Raw genomic sequence first — 21,751 nt, forward strand, 5'->3', positions numbered from 1 at the left:
CAACTCTTTCTTTAAAAAAAAAAATCCAAATAACAAAATTCTTAAATATGGGCAATAAGACACATCAAAGTCCAGGTACTTAAGGCTGGTTTCAATGTAATTTTTTCTTTAAATTGAACACTAGTTAATATATATGAGAGAAAGTTTACCAAGTTTTAAATCCTGTAGGAAATCAATTGGCTGTTCCAACTTTATACAAAAACTTAAAAAATTAAAGACCTTTTAACCTTCTAGTATCATTCATACTACCTTCTGATTTCTGCTTACAAATGCTACATTTTCAAATGACAGACAAACACAGCTACAATAACCCTGTGATTCTAGGTTGTTGTCTTTTTTAAGTCAAAACAAAGTAACAACAACCAAAAGAAAGAAAAAGACATTGCTTTAACAGGAGAAAAAAAGCTTACATAATACTTCCAAGCGTACAAACAATAGAGGACATAAATGTTTTGTGTGGTTTTTTTGCTTTGTTTTTGAGCCCAAGGTAATGGTGAATACTAATGCAGACAGCCCAAAGGAATTCTGACAATACAGAAATCATGCAATTTTTGAGCAAAGGAGCAATGTCCTGAAATTGATGTTTTATGGTGATTGTCCTGGAGGTAATGTATAGGACAGTAAGAGCAAAGAAAGGCTGGAAGTAGAAGTCAGGGGCCTGGAGAAGGATGGAAGCAATGGGAATGAAGATTTGAAAAAAGAGCTTTATGCTCAAATCACAATTACACAAAGGTGGATTTTTTTTTTGTGGCGGGGGGGGGCGTCATCCATTACTTGCTTCTGGTCTTGAAGCTCGTCTTTGCTAGGGTAAGATCATGGCCCTCTAGTGGCAGATCCCCTGCTGTTTACATCCAGTGGCAACTGCCCAGATGTTATGACAAAATCAACTGGAACACCTGCACATTGTCACTCAACTGAACTGATTTCTAGGTTACTATTATTCACACCAATGTTTGCCTCCACTGGGCGAAATAACTGAGAAACAGCTATATTCTCAGTGTCAATTACTAAATTTATTTACAAAGGATCTATCAGGTGCCCAGTATTCAAATCAAACAACACGTTATCTCTGTCCCATGTAGCTCAGCACATAGCTAACCTATGTACCGTATCTATGGAAAGCTACACGGGACATAAAAGCAATGTTAAAGGACAGTCCTTGTTCATAAGAAACTTACAATATTGTTGAACACATGAGCCAAACACATTCATTCAGCAATTATTCTGCTAGGCAAATAAAAATGAATAAAACACAAACCACCCCTAAGTGAACTCACAATCAAATTAGAATGAGTTGGGAGGGTGGGGATGGGAAAGGAAGTGATAAAGAAAATATGACTTAAGCTGAGGACTGACCAAGTCAGCATTATAAACTGAAAGACTAAAAAAGATGGAAATGGTTGGCAGTTTTTTTTTGAAGTGGGTTCTGGAAGAAGGGAAAACAATACGGTGAATACAACAGGACAACAAAATATCCAAACGGAAAATTATTTTAAGCAGCTAAAAACTACAGTATTGCTGAAAAGGTGAAGCTAAAGATGGTAAACTAAGAAATACATGAGGCAGTCAGTTATTCATTTACAAAAAGAAAGAAAAAAAAAGCACAGTGGTTTTGACACTAAATTCAAGAGATTCAGCAGAAAAAGTAACAAGATAAAGAACTGGAGCTCCAGTAGAGTCAAAGGAGAAAACCTTGTTTTTAAATAAAGGGAGCCATGAGCACATCTGAAGACAGAAGGAGTAGAGCCATAAATTGTTGTCGTTGGGATGCTGTTGAGTCGGTTCTGACTCATAGTGACCCTATGTACAACAGAACGAAACACTGCCTGGTCCTGTGCCATCCTCACAATCATTATGTTCGAGCCCATTGTTGCAGCCACTGTCAGTCCATCTCGTTGAGGGTCTTCCGTTTTTTCGCTGACCCTCTACTTTACCAAGCATGACGTCCTTCTCCAGGGACTGGTCCCTCCTGATAATATGTCCAAAGTACATGAGACGAAGTCTCGCCATCCTCACTTCTAAGGAACATTCTTTTTAACTGTACTTCTTCCAAGACAGATTTGTTTGTTCTGGTAGTCCATGGAATATTCAATATTCTTCGCCAACACCATAATTTAAAGGCATCAATTCTTATTCAGTCTTCCTTATTCACCGTCCAGCTTTCGCATGTGTATGAGGCAAATGAAAATATCACAGCTTGGGTCAGGCGCACCTTAGTCCTCAAAGTGACATCTTTGCTTTTCAATACTTCAAAGAGGTCTTTTGCAGCAGATTTATCCAATGCAATACGTCATTTGATTTCCTGACTGCTGCTTCCATGGGCGCTGACTGTGGATCCAAGTAAAATGAAATCCTTAACAACTTCAAGCTAAGGTACTACATAAATTAGATAGTATGTTTCTTGAGGGTAGAGACCATATCTATCACAGATGTGAATAAAAACAATACCTCCTTACATTTAATCTATGCTGAAAACTACCTAAATCCTGATTTCTGCCAAAGGTCTTCTGCTGAAACAATTTCCAGAAGCATAAAAATAAGGTTATGTCCTGCCTCTCCCCTTTTTAAAATTGGTTTTTTAATGATTTTATCACTTTGGATACTCTGGAAGAATACTGTTCTGTCTACCTTCACACTACAGGGAAGATGAAAGGCACGGATATAGCAGATTCTAAACGATCTTCTAAGGCAACTCTTAACCTACAGGCATTCTGGCAAACTCAATTTAGGTACAAATAGATTTTTACAAAAGTATTTAAATCCTACATATGAATGGTGTGTATATGATATATGGAACATCTGCACTTCGGGTACTTCAAGGAGCTTAATCTCAACATGTATCAAAACTGGGTTGAGGGAAACAATATCCACTGGTCAGACACTGAAGGGCAAACAATCCATTCACTCTTTGGGACTGACTCTCATGTGATATAGTGACCCTACAGGACAGAGCAGAACTGCCCCACAGAGTTTCCAAGGAGAGGCTGGTGGTTTCCAAATCTTCTGGTGAGAGCTTGAGCTCATAACAACTGCACAACCAGGGCTCCAGATACAGTCTTGCCACATTGCGATGTTAAAATACTAGCCATTCCTCACTTTTGGGATGCTGATGAAGAGTACTGATAATTAAACACAATCCTCTTTATGAGGACCCCTATAAGAAATTCTAATCTGATAGTGCCAAGTAGTTATCTTTTTAAACTGGTTTACTTTTATCTTAAGAACATTGTGAAATATAACCCGGCAGGTTTCTCTCTCCTGCTGGCTCCTAAAAAGTTCAGTCAAATCTGTACTCTGCCTGTAGCAACAGATTCTGGTATACGTTTTTGGCCTGATCCTAACTCTTTATCCTGACTCTGCTTTTCTTTCTTCTTTCTTGTCATTTTTAATCTGTGGTATTTTGTAATTTATGAATGCTTATACACTGCCTTAATGATTTATGATTGCCTTTATGATTTATTATAAACTGTCTTCATAAGTGGCCCTCACAGCTACATGCACAAAATACAGTAATCACAAACTCTCCCCTACAAACTACAATGCAGGTAATATAAATGAGCAAAGCAGGCAAGGTTGTAATCTTTCCATACATGTTTGCATATCAATCATATTAAAATACTCTCCACTTCCAGAGAAATATGCTCTCTTCTACTTTTCTTTAATACTGCAACTCTATTTATCTATTATAAGCCCACTACCGTCGAGTAGATTCTGACTCGTAGCAACCTTACATATTTTTTCACTTTTGATAGAAACATCAACAGAGAAGAATTCCTCCAGTGTGAACAACAGTGCAAGGGCAATAACAAACAAATGGCATAATAAATAACTAATAAATGGCAACAGTTTCACCGCACAGCTTATGTCAATCTAAAGCTTGTGACTCAGCTTGAGCCAACTGCTGCTATGGGAAAATGTGGACCACACTGTTGCCAGAGCTTTTAATTTTTTAGAAGCTAATAATAGAAATTTTATGTAAAATCACCCATTTTTTAATGTTGACTCAAAAAAGAGTTAACTATAAAAAGCCAAGAGAAATACATTTCCAGGCTGAGTTTGGCCTGCAGGCTACCAGTGTGCAATCAATCTCTGGCTAGGCACTGAAAAAAATGCAAGTTGTCTGAATGGTTAAGAGGTGGGGAAAAAAAAAAAGGTACAACAAGTTTATGAATTTATGGTCTAAAATAGATGCTAACAGTATCATTCATTCTATTCATTCAATTCAAAGCATTAAAATTACTAAAGAAGAAACATCCAATTAACATGGGGATGAATTTTGCATGTAAAAACCAAATTATATCATCTCATCCGCAGACCCTTCCTCAAGTTTACTGCATGTGTCTGTACAGCAAAAATTGTAAACAATCTAAATGCTCATTCCTGTAGTCTACATATAAAGAAACTATAGTGTAATTATATATAAGAAATTAAACAACACTTAACAGACTAAACCAATTGTCATCAAGTTGATTCCGACTTATGGCCGCCCCATGTACGTCAGAGTAGAACTGTGCTCCATAGGGTTTTCAATGGCTGATTTTTCAGAAGTAGATTGCCAGGCCTTTTTTCTGAGGTGCCTCTGGGTGGAGCTGAACCCCCAATCTTTTGGTTAGCTACCCAATGTGTTAACTGTTTGCACCACCCAGGGACTCCATAAACTAGATCTACACATATCAGTACATCTAGAAAACATTTTGTTAGATGAAAAACCAAGTTATAGACTAACATACAGTATAATAATATCCATGTAAATTTTAACAATTCACAAAGCATTATTATACATTGTTTATGGATACATACATACGAAGTAAAAGTACTAAAATACAGAACAAAAGGACACATATAAACTTTAGGAGAGACTTTACCATTGGGTAGAGGGAGGGAGAAGAATGGGACTGGAAAAAAGTACAAAAGGGACCTCAAGTGTAACTGTAATAATGCTTTATTTCTTTAAAAAGAAAAGAAGACTACAACGCTCTGAAGCAAACATGACAAAATGTTACCATTTGTCAATTCTGGTAGTAGTAATTTTGTTATGTTACTTCGGGTATTTCTCCAAATGTTTGACATATTCCATAATAAAAATAAATAACAAATTAAACTATAAATATGCCAAAAATTTTAAAAGAAAAAACAAAAAGCACTTTTCTGACTGAGTGTAAGTCCCATGACAGGCCCTCTGACAGGTAACAAACTGGATATGTAAATGATGTGAAAGCACTGAAGGAATGAACCCCACACTTCTGAGGCCCTACTGTGGAAAACTCTGGAATCAAATAGACAAGGCTCAAATACCAGCTTGGCCATTTACAAAGTGTGTGACCTCAAATTTTCAAACTTCCTTAGCCTATGTGCCCACTTATATAAGGGGCTAATATCACCATCGACCTTAAACAGTTGCAGCAGTGAGTAGATGTAGTGAGATTATGCAGGAGTGAGTAGTTGCAGTGAGATTTAATAAGATAATCAATGTTTAGGGCTTGTACAATGCATGCCGTTATCTACTGTTCTACTTACCTCCCTACAGCTCAGGAATAGTGAAGAAGTACAAAGACAATAATTTCACTCTAAAAATGATATTGCATAGTGCCTTTTGCACTTTTACATAGCACTGTAATAAAAATAAAACACATTGCTTTCCTAGTGTCCAAGGACAGAGAACAAATCAGTTCTGCCAGTAAGAGCAGGCAGAAAAGTAAAGATAAAGACTACCATCATTTCATGTTAACCATCTTCATCAGCACCATAACAGTAATGACTAACGTTTATTGAGTACTTACTACGTGCTAGGCACTGTTCTATCTTTAAATGCATGGTCTCATTTGATATATCAGGTAACAAACCATAGAAAAAGTGATACTAGGTACCCTAAAATTATGAATTCAGAGAAAAGAACATTTCTTCCAGGTTGAATAAATTAGGGGAGGCTGCCTGGAAAAGGAGAACTTGGTATGCAGAGGACTTGATACACATAGGAAAAGGGGAGGAAGGGAGCTGCGAAGAGTGAAAGCAGCGACTTGAAAGGTTGGATGGGAAGCTTAGGGGGCAGTGAGTTTAAGACAAAGGTGGTGGAATAATTTGGAAAAGGATAGCAACAATGGTAGCACAACTTGAAGAATGTAATCAACAGTAACTGAACTGTACACGTAGGAGTTGCTGAAATGGTTTATCTTTGGCTGTGTATCCCCAAATAAAAACCCCACTGCCATTAAGTCGATTCCGACTCATAGTTACCCTATACAGGACAGAGTAGAGCTGTCCCATAGGGATTCCAAGGCTATAAATCTTTACAGAAGCAGAACATTACATCTTTTTCCCACAGAGTGACTAGCAGGTTTGAACTGTCAGCCTTCTAGTTAGCTGCTGAGCATTAACCACTGTGCGACCAGGGCTCCTTCGGCTGTGTATACTTTCACCAATATTTTTTTAAAAAAAGAGAGAAAGCAGCATAAGGAACAGAAAGTACCTTCATAAGGCTGAATCACAGGATACATGGGCAGGCAATGAGAAAAAGGATGAAAAGGTGAGCCAGCGCATATAAGAAAAGTCCTTAAACAGCCATTTAGAATTAAACTACCATCTATTAAGCACCATGTTTCTGGCAATACGTGCTCTGCATTTTCATGTAACATAGTTCACTAAAGAGAGTAAAACGCTGGTGATGGGTTTCTGGCAAGAAAGTGACTTGAAGACTGTGGTTCAGGAAAATTTATCTCTCTGTTTTATGTAATATCCTACATAACTCCTCCTCTTACTCTCCACTATGGCTAACACCCAGTTTCTCAAATCCACTCAGTCATCCAAGCCAGAAATCTGAGTTGTCATCTAAACTTCCCTCTGCCCAACACACTATTCATTCATAATTCTACCTCTTAAACCTTTCTCCAGTCAACAATGTTCACTGTCACTATCTTATTTCAAGCACTAATCATTCCTTCCTGAAAAAGTCTAAGTGACCTCCAAATTTCAATCAACTTCCTCCGTCACCAAAATAATCTATCTAAAATACAGATCTGATCATGCATAATGCTTGCCTTTGCTTGAAATTGTTTAATGATTTTCAAATCACCTACAAGCTATACAGAATATATAAACGCTATCAATCTGACTTACATATATTTCCCAGCCTCGTATAACATATGTGCTCTATAACCCATGTCCCCACCCAACTACTTACCAACATATACATAGTAGTTTTTCATGCTTTTTGTGTATGCTGCTGTTCCCTTTATCTAAATGACCTCTCATAGCCACTTCAATTATTAATTCTTCAAGATGCAGTTCAAATATCATTTTGTCTCACAACTGTCTTTAGTGAGGAGATGTGATGGTCCCTGCAATAGCCTAAGTAACAGATACCATGTACCAGTTTTGGAGCATTTGGAATGGGAGTAGTATGATAAAAGCACTCATTCAAACACTAGTGCATGGATTTGTTCCAGGAATACTCCTATCCTCAAGGAGTCTAAAGTCTAACTCTATTACAGAAGCAGATTCAAGAGAACTTGTCAACAGATTGGATCTGGGTAGCAAAGGAAAAAGAGGAATGAAAAAGAGCCAGACAGAAGAACAAAGACAAACTTCATGACCAACCGCCAATGAACTGTGTTCTGTATTTTTCAATACCTATCTGGAAAAGTCTGTAACAGGAATATAAATGGAAATGGACAATGTACACCACAACGATATAGGATCCAGATTAAAGATAATATATGAGGATACGAATTTCCTATGCATTTAATCATTTTATTAAGAAACTAATGTACAAATTTAAGAAGTTCTAACTATCCAATTTTAATTAAGTTTTTCCGTTTCATAAAATCGAATGGCAAGAGAAAATATTTTTACAAGCTAAATGTAGAAATAAAAAGACCCACTGGCATCGAGTCGATTCTGACCCATAGTGACCCTACAGGACAGAGGAGAACTACCCCAGTTTCCAAGGAGCAACTGGTGGATTCGAACTGCCAATCTTTTGGTTAGCAGCCGTAGCTCGTAACCACTGTGTCACCAGGGCTCCGATCTAGAAATAGGGAACTAAAATTTATCCAAGGAATGAACAGCTGATGAAATATTCTGGATATCAAAGTTTATCATTTATGAATGAACAGTAAAAAAAAAATTGGATACAACAGAATTAACAAACTTTAATTTGTCTTTAATGATTCAGCAGTCACTTCAAAGTCTTATAGTATTACCATGGTACTATCTTTATAATCACAAATCTCAATATAAAAAACAACATAATAATTACTCAAGCTTTTTGGATTTGGGCTGAATAAGAGTTTTCTGCATAATGGTATGTTCTTGAAGAGAAATTATGTCTACCTACTGAGAAAAATGGAAACCCTGGTGTCATAGTGGATAAGAGCTACAGCTGCTAACCAAAAGGTCGGCAGTTGGAATCCACCAGGCGGCGCTCCTTGGAAACCCTTATAGGGCAGTTCTACTCTGTCCTACAGGGTCGCTATGAGTCGGAATCAACTTGATGACAGTGGGGTTTTTTTTTTGGGGGGGGGGGAGGGTTACTGAGAAAAATAGCAGTCTTGTAAATTTATAGACTAAAAACTATCTCAGGCCTATAGTCCTCATTTTTATGAAAGTATCACAACTTGACCCCAAAGCATCAAATATCACTAACACAGAAGACATCTAAGATCCAAAGTACTTCAAAAGAATATTTGCTTTAAAAACGTCAGAATACCTTATATAGAAGTCAACCGTGACTCTTCTCTTTCTTCTTCTACAGCCAATCAATTACCTTGTCCTACCAGATTTACCTTTCCTCAATACTTGTTGAATCATTCTCCTTCTGTCCAACCTTACCACGACGGCCATACGTCACACCTTTATCATGTCTCATTTAGACTGGAGAGTCCCTGAGTGGTGCGCATGGTTAACATGCTCAGTTGCGAAAAACAAAAGGCTGGAGGTTCCAGTCCACCCAGAGATGCACTGGAAGAAAGGCGTGCTGATCTACGTCCAAAAAAAATCAGCCACTGAAAACCCTATGGAGCACAGTTCTACTCTGACACACAAGGGGCTACCATGAGTAGGAATTGACTCACCAGCAACTGGTTCATCTGGACTAATTTCAAGAAGTTTTCCTAAACCCAGTATTGGCTTGTTAACATCTATCCTCTACACAACTGACGGGGTTATCTATCTAAAATAATATCTGACCATATCACTACTCTACTTAAAAACAATTCGTTACTGGCCCCCTATTTTTTATTTATTTAACAAATATTTATGTAGCACCTACTATATATATGTTAGGCATTGTTTTAAGTGATTGACAAAAACTCACTCCTCACAATAACCTATTAGAATTAAAATAACTGAACCCAATATAACACAGCTATGTAAACAGCAGAGCTGGAAGTTGAACCCAGACATCTAAGCTCCAGTCTGTGTTCTTAACCACTATACTGTCTTCATATTCCCTGGACACAGTTTATAGGGTCTTCGATTAGTATCTGGCCCCTGTGCACACTTCCAGTCTCATTTCTAATTCAGCCCTGCCCTTGCTCACATTTGACACTCCAGTAATACTTGTACTTGTTATGTATGCCCTCCTCTCCCACTTGGTAATCTTTATGATTCTACTGTTGTCCCTGTCTGGAGCACCTTTTAGTACATCTCAGCACAGTTCCTACAGTAGAGCTCACTGAACACATTTTGATGAAACAATGAATTTTTTAATGTCTCATAAGGTCAGTAAACAATAATAAATTTTTTTTATTATCAATTACACAGGCTAGAGATCTGAAAGACCAAAAGACTAAACATTTTAGAATTTAAGTCTCCAGTACACCTAATTGTTATCCCATTAAAACACCCAAACAATAATAACTAAAAAAACTTCCACGAACATGGACCTCCTTCTCTATTACTGTCCCTTCCTAACACCCGCATTCATTCAATAGTCCAAACTAAAATAAACGAAAACACTTCCTCATTTTCCTCACTCCTCACCTCCCTCACTCCCCAAATCCAACTGGTCATTTATTTTATATATAGTGACCAAATTCATTTTTTTCAACCAGAACTGTCATTTAAATATCTTCCGCATGGGTTTATCTGCCTCTACCCACTCCACCCCTATGCATCTTCCACAATGTTGACAGGTACCTTTCCAAAAAGCAAATCTAACGTCACTGTAACTTAAAATCCTTCACTAGGCAAAAGCAATGGCTCAATCAACTAGGGAGCTTACTGAAAATACAGATTTCCCAAGTGTCACCTCACGGAATTCTGATTGATAGTCTAAGCCCAACTCATGATGACCCCACGCACAACAGAACAAAACGTTGGAGATTGCTGTGATCCACAGGGTTTTCATAGGCTGATTTTTGAGAAGTAGATCACTAGGCCTTTCTTCCTAGGCCTTCTTAATCTGGAAGCTCCACTGACATCTTTTCTACATCACAGCAACACGCAAACCTCCACTGACAAATGGGTGGTAGCTGCGCATGAGGTGCGCTGGCCAGGAACCAAACCCAGGTTTTCCACATGGAAGGCAAAAATTCTACTACTAAACCACCAATGCCTCCTAAGTCTAACGTGGGCCCTGGGAATCTGAATTTTTAACAGATAATTCTGATGCAAATGGTCCATGCACCACACTTAGGAAAAACCTGTCTACAGGCCATAACAGGGTTATGTTCGCTCTCTTCCACACTCACCCATTACTCTAGCCATATCTATCTACATAGGGATTCCCTAACCTACCTAGCTGCACTTCTGAGACTATGCACAAATTACTTCCTCTGCCTGGAATATCCTCTCCATTAATCCCAAACAATCTGACAAGCTTTCTTCAAAAAAATCTTCTACCAACACCTTTGTGAAGACTTCCTTGAAAACTCTGGGACCTCAACAAGATATTCTGATTATAGCACTGTTAGGCTACCATGTCGGTGGTGCAGTTAATGCTTAACCAAAAGGTTGGCAGTTCGAGTCCACCCAGAAGTGCCTCAGAAGGCCTGGCAATTTACCTCCAAAAAAAAACCCAGCCATTGAAAATCCTATAGATCGCAGTTCTACGCTGACAGACACAGGGGCTGATACACACAGGGTCGCCATGAGTCAGAATCTACTCAATGGCAACTAGTTGGTTTTTATGCTACCTTGTATGCTAAATATGCGTTTACAAACTTTAAAATCTTTGAGGGCAGGGTGTAACAATCATGTTTGTATTCCCAATGCTTGGTACACAATACAGAAAACCTGCAAAAGCCAGAACCTGTGTTGAGGTAGAAACCTGTCAGAGAAGGAAAACTCACATTTTCCACTAAAATGAGCAATAAAAAAGTGGTAAGACTGCACCCTGTCAAAGGTAGAAAACCTGCAAGACCCAGAAAGGCAAGGCTGTTACAGGTTTCACTGCATAGCTAAACAAATGTTTGCTGGGGGAAGAAAAGAACTGATGAAAATTTAGAAAAGAAACAAAAATATGTAATGGCATTCGATAATTTTTTAAAAAGGAGAAACCCAATGAGCGTCTCTATACAAAAGTGTTACAATGGAAGGGGCAAGGTATAAAAACAGAACTGCAATTCTCAAGAATTTATCTTGCCCTCAAATTATAAATTGTACTTACTGTAGAATACTTTTTTTTTTTAGGACATAGATCTACCAGTTTTCTTTTTAAAATAGGAGTCTAATCAGTCAAAATATTTTATATTTTGCTGTATTATTTAAAAATTGTGTGTGGGGGAGAACAAGGTATATTCAATCAATAGCATAGAACCAATGAATGAAATACCTTACTAAGCTTTGCTTTTCCGATCACAGTAGCCTCCCTCTAAACAAGTCCCATAATGGAGCTCTTCTCCTCTAAACTTCAACTCTTCTTTTTAGAAACTGGAGCCTTGGTGGAGCAGTTAAGAGCTATCACTGCTAACCAAAAGGCTGTTAGTTCGAATCTACCCGCTGCTTCTTGGAAACCCTGTAGGGCAGTTCTACTCTGTCCTATTGGGTCGCTATGAGTTGTAATCAACTTGTCGGCAACAGGTATTTATAAACTATGTAACTCAACATCAGTCTGGATAGCCAACATTGAGTTTTACTCTCAATTACTACAGGGATATATAATGTACTCAAACGTAGCTTCTTCAAAGGCTTTCTCTGATCTTTATTCTCCAAACTGGTACATATATTAAAACATTTTATTTTAAAAACAAACTAGGAAAAATTCAGGTTTTTTAAATTAATATTTAAAATTCTAAACACAATTTTTCTGACAATTAAAGATATAAACTGTTTTAATAAATGGGGGAGAGGAGACTAGTCTTCCTTTTAGAAGAATTACAAATAATATATGTAAATATTCTCCCCTCCAGGAGGTAGAACTTATTCCCCACCCCCCTTCCTCCAGGTAGGCTAGACTTAGTGACTAGCTTCCAAAGAATAAAGTAAGAAAATGAAAAATTACAACTTTACAGTAGAGAAAATTGGCAAATATTACATTAACTAAGTGCTGATGTTTTAACATCATCAGTGATGTCACATGGATATCATGTATCCTCGATATGATATAATGATAATGGTACTCCACCTCTGTGGTATTCTTTCAAAAACCTCAAATCTAAATCATTAAAAAAAAAAAAAAAAAAAAGACAAACCCAGGTTGGGGTACATTCTAGAGGATACCTGGCCAGTACTTTAAGACTGTCAAGGTCATGGAAAAAAAGGAACAACTGAGAAACTGTCACAGACCAGAGGAAACTAGGGAGACATGACAATCAAATGCAATGTGGTAACGTGATTGGATCTGGAACAGATGAGAGGCAGTTAATGGAAAACTAGTGAAAACCAAATAAAGTCTAGAGTTTAGTTAACAGTAATGTACCACATTTGATTTCTTAGCTTTGACAATTGTACCATGTTTCGACAAATGTATGATAAATGTACAATGTTAACAATGGGGAAAACTGGGTGTAGGGTATATAAGGTAAGTCTACAGCATCTTACAACTTTTCTGTAAATCTAAAATTATTTCAAAATAAAAAGTTTATTTAAAAAAAAACAGGGAAAATGTTGGGTTACTTAAACTAGTAATATTTAAAACTTTAAACAATTTTTGATTGTTAAAATAAAGATGTAAATTGTACTTTGCAGTTTAAATAAAACATCTGGTTGCAATGTAATTTTGTATCAAAAAAAAAAGAATTTTTCAACTTGGCAATGATTTACATAGGCCTTCTTGCCCACTAAGAGGCTTTGAAGCCACCTGGTTTCAGATACACATAATGGATACCACAGGAGAAAGAATCCCTAGTACTAACTTTTAAGAAATATACTCAAAACTGTAAGAACAAAAATATATTATTAACTGCATACTTATATGGTTAAACTGTAGGATAAATTAATTATCTTCCTAAAAAAAGAGTCTCCAATAATAACAAACATTTACTGAGGAATTTACAGTCCTCTCATCATTCAATAGGAGTCCCGGTGGCACAACAGTTAAGCGCTCAGCTGCTAACCAAAAGGTCAGTAGTTTCAACCCAGCAGCCGCTCTGCGGGAGAAAGATGTGGTAGGCTGCCTCTGTAAAGATCACACCCTTGGAAACCCTATGGGGCATTTTTAGTCTGTCCTATAGGGTAGCTATGCATCGACTTAATTGCCAACGGGTTGGGTTTTTAGTATCATTCAATAGTCACAACCATCCTGAGTTAGGTACTACTATCATTATCCATTTATAGATAAGGAAACTGAGGTTCTTGTCTAAGGCACAAAGCTAGTGAATTGTGGCATTACGATTAGAAGCCAACATATTCATATATGGTTTTGGTTAACGATTTTAATTAACAAAAAAATTAACAACAAAATCCCCAAATAATCAAACAGCTGATTATCTTCTTTTCCTTCTTTTGACAGTCAGCATATTTTTGATAAGTTAAAAACAAACATGGAAAGACGACCACATAAAATATATGCCTTATGAATATAAAACACTAATATCATAAAACTTATTGTCTTTGCTGTAGATTACAAGTGGATTAGTTTAATCAACAAAGTACAAAATCTTAATAAACATAAAGATTTCTATAATGATTTCAAACATTAAATCCTTTAAAATTTTCCGATTCTTAATTTCACTTATCAAAGGACAGTCTCTCAGAATGTTTCTTAATAGCCTCAGTTAACTGTAAGTAAATCTGGTCTATACATAAAAGCCTCAAAAGCAGATAATCACAACATACAGGTAATTTTTCCAGTTGAGTTAATCTACTCCTTATAGTTGATAATTTTGTGGCCCTGACATGACTAAATAAAAAGTGTGACTCTGTTCTCTGGGACAACATACAATTTCTGTACAGAAAGTATTAAACACTCTTCCCTCTCATCTTTATTCCAGAGAGACCACTGGAAGTAAACTATTACAAAGAACTTTAGGATAGCACATTTCCTTTCACATAATCCTTCATTCAATCAAATTCAACAAGTACTTATTTGCTTATTAATATCATTTATAGGTACTTTCTAGGAGTCCCTACTCAAATGCCTAAGCCCATATGCATGTGCAATAGTTAGCAATAGTTAACATAAGACCATATGTTAATAAATGATGTGGGAAATAAATGCAAGAAAGAAATTAACAAGACAGTTACAAAAGAAAGCCATTTGTCAAAAGAAAAAGGAACGTTTGATCATGCAAGGCAATACCCAAGTGGTTCAGTAGCTATAAATACCTACCTGTTCTGGCCACTAACCCGTGACTTTAGGAAAAGAAATTCCCTAAATTTTAGTTCACCCATCCATAAAATACCAATCTATCTCAAAAAGTAACTGCCAGAACACATAAAAATGAGTACCAATATTTGCAAAGTTCTAGGGAAATGTTTGGAGCCCTGGTGGTACAGTGGTTAATAGCTCAGCTGCTAACCAGTCAGCCAGCAGTCTGAATCCACCAGCCACTCCTTGGAAACCCTATGGGGCAGTTCTACTCTGTCCTATAGGGCCTCTGAGTTGGAATCAACTCGATGGCAACGGGTTAGGAAAATGTTTAATGACAATACCTTAAGAGAATCTTTCCAGAAGCATCCTGGACAAATGCTTAGATCAGTTCTAACTAGGAAAAATAAGTTTCAACCAAGAGCCATCATCTTTTAAGAGAAAACAAATCAAAATAATAAGTACCTATGATGCCTGCTTCCACCGAGTGTAAAGTATTTCACAAATATCAATTAAAATCTGTAACTCCAGAGCAAAGTTAAAAATTATAAACATAGCAGAAGTTAAACCAAGGTTCAATTTAAATGACTAGCCAAAGTGTCATACCAAACCAGCAACAAAGCTACAACAATCCAAAAAGACTTCACTGCAGTCAACTATTTGGCTTACATAATAAAGCATCCTTCATCATGAAGTGCAGGTTTCTCAAATGTTTGGCCTTCAACAACTAGGATCCACTCTAGAGCTAAGCATCTTCAACTGTAGGCCTGCTTTCTTCTTTTCAGAACTCATATTGCATACCCATTGGTTTTATTTTAAACAGAGCAACTTCATAAATAAAAAACAGTTACAGTTGTACTGTGGAAGACATAAAACAGTGGCAGAGAATTTCCACTTCAAAGTTAACTATTTCTCTCTTCCCAAAGTATATAAAAACAAGTTATCTATCACAACAAAGTATTTTCAAAACAGAGACTGAGAGGCAAGTAAAAAGTATGTTTGAAGACCACAAGTAGACATGGCCAGCCAGATTTAAAGCCAACCAAACGTTCGTTAAGTCCCTTTGGCAAGAATGCATAACTCACTGCTTTAGATCTCAATGGTAAGAAAAGAAAATTCACTCTCATTACCCTAAGATTTTACTATATTTTACGACATCTCCAACTTAATGTTAACAACTTTGGTAGCTTCTATGGCTTATTTATTAAGATGACAAGTTGTGAATAATACAAATCACATGTAAACAAGAATTAAGGTCCTAATTTTTCCTAGTCATTTAAAAAATAAGCCATAAAGTAAAGTCTATATCACCATCTATTATTTAGTATGTAACCAAGAGGGAAACATTTACATTTAAAAAAATATATATGTAAAATATACACTATGAAACATGGATGCTCTAGCTAGAAAACCCCAAATCATGAGATACTGATTTTTCCCTACCAGTAACAGCTCCAAACCTTTTATAAACAGGTATTTTAGCTGAAAAAATATGTATCAAGTAGCTCTACTAAAATCCATTCCAATCTCATTAAGTTTTATACATGTAAGATTATGAAAAATTTTTAAAATTGGTCTCCAAATTACGCAAAAAGCTTCTGCCACAGAATCAGAAACACACACACACTTAGAACTAACGCTCTCTTACTTAAGCCACATTATCTTAAGCTCCTGATCAACTAATAATCTACTGAAAAATCATCACTTTTAGGTGCACTTTTATAGCTACAAACAGCAGTGATAGGAACATGTCAGATACATAATACACTGAATTATCATTCCTAACCTCTCTCATTCTTCACCATATATGAGCCCTTCCACTTTCTAATCACATTGAAAAATTATGAAAATGTAAAAATATACACTGACATTCATAAATGTTCACCACAATCACATTTATCACATGAATATGAAATTTTTTGAAGGTGTCCTTTCACATGAGTGCTTGATACAAGACATTAAAGTGACCTATCCTCTCTTAACGGTAGGTAATACCTTACAAAAAGGCCCCTTTCAAGGCAACCCAAGAAAAAAGGTTTAAATAAACAGCCTTTAATGTAAATTATCTTATCCTCTTTTCTCATCTTTGATGTTCATTATTTAAAAAATTACAAATATTTACTGTTTTAATACAAACTAAAGTTAAAGAAAACATCGGTAGCATCCTTATTAGATTTTCAAAATATTTCTATTATTATTTCTATCCAAACATTTCTGGCATTAATTTGCACTTCGTTGACTGAAAACAATAAAATTTTAACAAGAGTGTGTATATATAACCAGACAATAAGTGTCTGCTTTAGAGCAGGGACACTGCTTTGTACCCGAATCATTCAATACCCACCTTGCAAAAAAGGGCGAAATTTTAAACACAAGGATTAAGACTTACTACAGAGAAACCCTTTTGTTGTAGCATCAATTAATATGAAATAACATTACAAAACATAAGCAAGAGAAAAATGCTATTGAAAGGGCAATCTGGCATTTCACAGCTTCTGCTCCCTTACTCCACCCAGTCTTCTCGTCTCAATGGCTGTTCACAGCATCCACAAATATTAGCCAATTTTTTAAAAAGGAGGTGGGGGCATTACTAAAATAGAGCTTGCTCCATCAAAATCAACATGTGCAGAAATATTTTATGTGAAAAACTGAGTTCCTTACTCTGATTTTAAAAACAATATACCAAGCTTCAAATCTGTTTCAGGAGATCCCCTTCCTTTCTGAACAATCCAAACAATGATCATTTGTAATAGAACATGAAAAAAAATCCCTCTACAGATTACTGTTATGCTTTAATAAAAACTGCAATTTGCAACTGCCAATTATTTTGCAAAACTGTCCTAAATGGCATCAATCAGAGATTAAAAGCTAGCTAATGCCTTAGAACCAAACCAGAATTTTTTTTCAATAAAGGTTAAGTAAAAGCTCTTAATATATATCCAACATTATATCGCTATCCATAACCCAGCAGGAAATTTTCCTGATAAGAGATTGGACCCTGCAGCAATCAAGCCCTACTGCAGTAAAAAAAAAAAAAAAAAAAAAATTTAAGCAGACACTACTGTGGCAAAAGGGAAGGGATGACATTATTACTGATATGAAAGGCCCAAGCACTATCTCCTCCACCCCAGCCTCAAAATGAAATTCACACAAAACAACTCACCCTCCAACAATAATGGTATTATCAAAAATGGCAATTATTTTTGCTTAACCTTTAAAACGTTATGAATCTCAAGAACTGTGTACCCAAAGTAGAGGTCAGAATAACAGTATCTTTATTCTCCCCCAATTGCCTCTTAAGGAAATGGGAGGGGGGAGGGCTTGGCATGACATCGCCCGTTGAGAAGAAGACCACAAAACTGGTCCTTCTCTTCAAAAGCACGATTTCTTAACCAAAGGATTTGTATAAATTGGACGCAAACCCCAACCCCAGACGAAAATTTCCTACCCTCCTTCCAAGGAGTTTCTTGCTAAGTCACTGAAGAAAGGCACAATAACAAATAAAGCCGAGGCACCTAGCTCTTTCCTATCTCAGATATTGAAAACCTCCTCTCTACGTTTATGTTTAGAGAGGTAGTTAAGAGTTAAAATTTGCCTACCACCTCAAACGCATTTTCTCACCTGGGAGGCTCAAGAAGGTATACAGGTACTGTGTTTCCTAAAGGTGTAGGGAGATTAGATTAGATGAAGGGAGATGGACGAGGGCCCAGAAGCTCAGCGTTACAACGTCAAAAGGCAACTCCCGTGTGAGGAGCCGGTGGCAGAAAGAAAATCCTGCCTGATGGTGGATGAATACTGCAGATTGTTCGCTGGGTCGGGTCACTCCTCCTTAGTGGGGGTCCAGGCTGGACCACCACAGAGGGGGCCAGAAAAGGGGTGGGCCATCCCCCTCAGGTCAACCCCATCCTAAGGACAGCTGGGGGACGAAACGCCTGAAAGGCCCTGTGGGTGCCAAAGCGGCGCGGGGCTGAGCTTAGTCCCCGAGCCGCCAACCGCGGGCGGGGTCGGGACTGCGGCGTTCGCCTTTCGCGGCCGGGAATGAAGAAGGGCCGAACCTTTTTCCCAAGATCAGAAAGCGACCTGCTCCCCACGCCCTTCCAACCCAAGAATACTTTTCTTGCTAAGTCACCAGGGGAGGAGGGCGATCTTTTCTCGCGGAGGGCCGCGGGTGGAGTCCCGGCGGCCCCAGTACCCCAGAACCCGGGCAGAAGAGGAGGGCAGCGAGGGCAGCGCCCTCCCCGGCCTGTCCCCCCTCCTCCCGTGTCTCTCACTCAACGGCCGTCGCGGCCGCCATTTTGAGAGCGAGAAGAGAAGAAGAAGGAGGAGGCGGCGGCAGGGGGAGGGGAGAATGGGAGGGAGGGGACCGGCGCAGCCACATCGTCAGGCCGCCGGGCCCGGCCCGCAGCGGCCCGAGCGCGGTGGAGAAGGCAGAGGGGAGGGCGCAGACCCTCGCCGCCTTACCGGAGCGCTGCACTGCCGCCTCCGCAGGGCCTCTTCCGTCCTTCACTCCCATCCACCGGCGGGGGAGGGGGGAGGGAGAGGGAAGGGAGAAAGGAAGGAGGGAGGGAGGGAAGGAGGGAGGGGGAGGATGGCGCGCTGGGCTCGGTCCCGGGGAGGGGGAGGGGAGGGGAGCGGGCGGGCTCCTCTGCCGTTCCGGGGCTCGAGCCCAAGCCCGGCGCTCGCGGTTTCTCTGGCTCGCGCCCGAGCGTTCCCCTCCTTCTCTTTCTTGCTGTCTAGACCCCCGGGTCACTGCTCGCTCACTCGCTATCTCGGCCGCCGGAGTCCGCCGCCGCCCCGCCGCTCCAGCTCCGTCTGTCACAGGAGCTGCCCCAACGCCCTGACGTCACTGCGCCGCCGCCGCCGCCGCCCCAGACCCGCCGGGAAGAGGGAGGGGAGGGGACCGGGAGCAGAGGAGGGGCTGCGGCGCATGCGCCAGGTTGGGCTATGGCTGGGCCCTGAGCCACGCCGCCTTCCGCTTGGCGGGCGCTGGTGACCGTGGCGGATGCGGCTTGGCGGCGCCCAGAGTCGGGCCGCCGAGTTTGCCTACCAGGCGCTCCTTCCCTTGCTCTCACGCCCCAGTAACCTTGGAAAAAGGATCCCTTTTCCTAAACCCTCGTCTGACTGTTCTGACTCTTCACAAACTCTGGCTTTGCTCACTCCCCGCCCTGTTTTTGCCAGCATCCTGCGCTCTCTCTGTTTCTCCCGGCCAACAGCAACCGTGTATTCCCGGCTCGGCTAGACTCGGGAGAAACGAAGGGCGGGCCTAGGCTGTCGGTCCTTCTACCTCCCGTCTCCGGGTCTATTTCCCAATTTGAGGAAAAAAAAAAAAAGGGGGGGTGGGGGGAGTGAGACTGGGTTGGCTAGGGAGGAAGAGGTGTTAAGATTAAAAGGCAGATGGATGCCTAATTGTCTTCATTGTTTTTACAGACTTCTAATTGGGAGAATTCGCTTTTAGATGTGATTCAGCTATTATTTTCCTTAGTCACACAAACACATTAGAGACTTCTCAAACTCTCGAAACTGATGGAAGCCCAAAGAAAGACCTGGAAGTTTATCGTGTGTGTGTGTGTGTGTGTGTGTGTGTGTGTGTGTGCGCGCGCGCGCTGTACTATGGGGTGAAATATTGATGACAAATTTGTAGTCAATTTATTCCACACAGAAATACTTAATTTAAAATTTAAATGATTGGGGTTTCTGAATCATGGGATATTTTCTTAATAAGAGGCATCTAGGGTGATTATCTCATCATTAATTTGTAATATCCAAGGAAACTCCCTAAAACATAGGTTTAGGCTTATGTTTTTTGAATTTATTACTTCCTTTTGTAGATGCCCTTTATGTTGGTAAATACATACAGGTGCTGCGTTTGAGAGGCAGCAGGGTTAATAGCAGAGAGACAACTGGGTGTGAATCCTGCATCAGCCACTTACCTGGAGTGTGACCTTGGGTAAATTACTATACCTCTTTTTGACTTTGGTTTCTCTATCTATAAAATAGGTCTAATAAATAACTAACTTGTAAGAATTTTGTGAGAATTAGGAGATGCTGTGTGTATAAAGTATCTCACCTTAATAGGGACTCTGTGGTAACTCATGTAATCGTTCCTGTTGCTGTTGATACCATAACAAGTTTCCTTTTATCAAGAAAGGTTCTAAGTCTCTATCCTCTGATGTGTTGAAAAGGAACACTGGCCAACTGTCTGGAGTATTTCAGTGTTCACCTTCATGAAGTTGTTAGTTGCTGTAGAATTGGCTCTGACTTACAGCGACCTTGTGTATAACAGAACAAAACATGGCCCGGCCATTTGCCATCTTCATGATTGTTGGTACGTTTGAGTCCATTGTTGTGGATATTGTGTCAGTCCATCTCATTGAGGGTTTCCCTCATTTTCACTGCCCTCTACTCAACCAAGCTTGATGTCTTTATGAAGACAGGTGACTAAATCAAATGGTCTCTGAAAGGTCTTTTCCAAGTTTACAGTTCTGGGATTCTCTTGTTAGATAAGGACAACAAGATGAGGCACAAAGGCTGGGTCTCTGCTCTTGTGTCCAATAAGTCAATAAATATGCAATAAATTAACATCCCTTGTTCTAGGACTCTACCTTCATTTCATTTTTTCCTTTTAAAATATTTATGATTGTCTGATACCAAGTTACTTAATATTTAATCTGCCGAGTAAATCAGTTATTTTTTAAACAAATGCTCTCAAAAGTCAGCAGAATTGCCCAGAAAGAATTTAGGATCACATTGACGAACACTGATTTAATACAAACAGTTCTAAATCTCATAAACCTTGCACTCACACTGTTAGGTGCTGTCGAGTCTGTTCCAACTCATAGCGACCCTATGTACAAAAGAACAAAACACTGCCCTGTTCTGTGTCAGCCTCACAAATTGTTGCTATATTTGAGCCCATTGTTGCAGCCACTGTATCAATTCATCTCGTTGAGGGTCTTCCTCTTTTTCAATGACCCTCTACACAGCATAATGTCATTCTCCAGGGACTGGTCCCTCCTAATATGTCCAAAATAGTGAGACGAAGTCTTGCCATCCTCACTTCTAAGG

General features: G+C 39.1%; 1 protein-coding gene across 2 annotated transcripts in view; it reads right to left on the reverse strand.

The window, feature by feature from the left end:
- The window catches only part of PAFAH1B1 (platelet activating factor acetylhydrolase 1b regulatory subunit 1), a 70,068-nt gene extending 50,543 nt beyond the window's left edge, over nucleotides 1-19,525 (reverse strand). Inside the window, exon 1 of one of the 2 annotated variants that reach the window (XM_004376143.2) lies at nucleotides 19,148-19,525. The gene's annotated coding sequence lies outside the window, so the exon portion shown is untranslated. The remainder of the gene's footprint in view (nucleotides 1-19,147) is intronic. The other variant, XM_023731150.1, reaches the window with a different exon arrangement.
- Between the last annotated feature and the right edge of the window lie 2,226 nt (nucleotides 19,526-21,751).

Source organism: Trichechus manatus, unplaced genomic scaffold (genome assembly GCF_000243295.1).
Source record: "Trichechus manatus latirostris isolate Lorelei unplaced genomic scaffold, TriManLat1.0 scaffold00040, whole genome shotgun sequence".
NCBI lineage: Eukaryota > Metazoa > Chordata > Mammalia > Sirenia > Trichechidae > Trichechus > Trichechus manatus.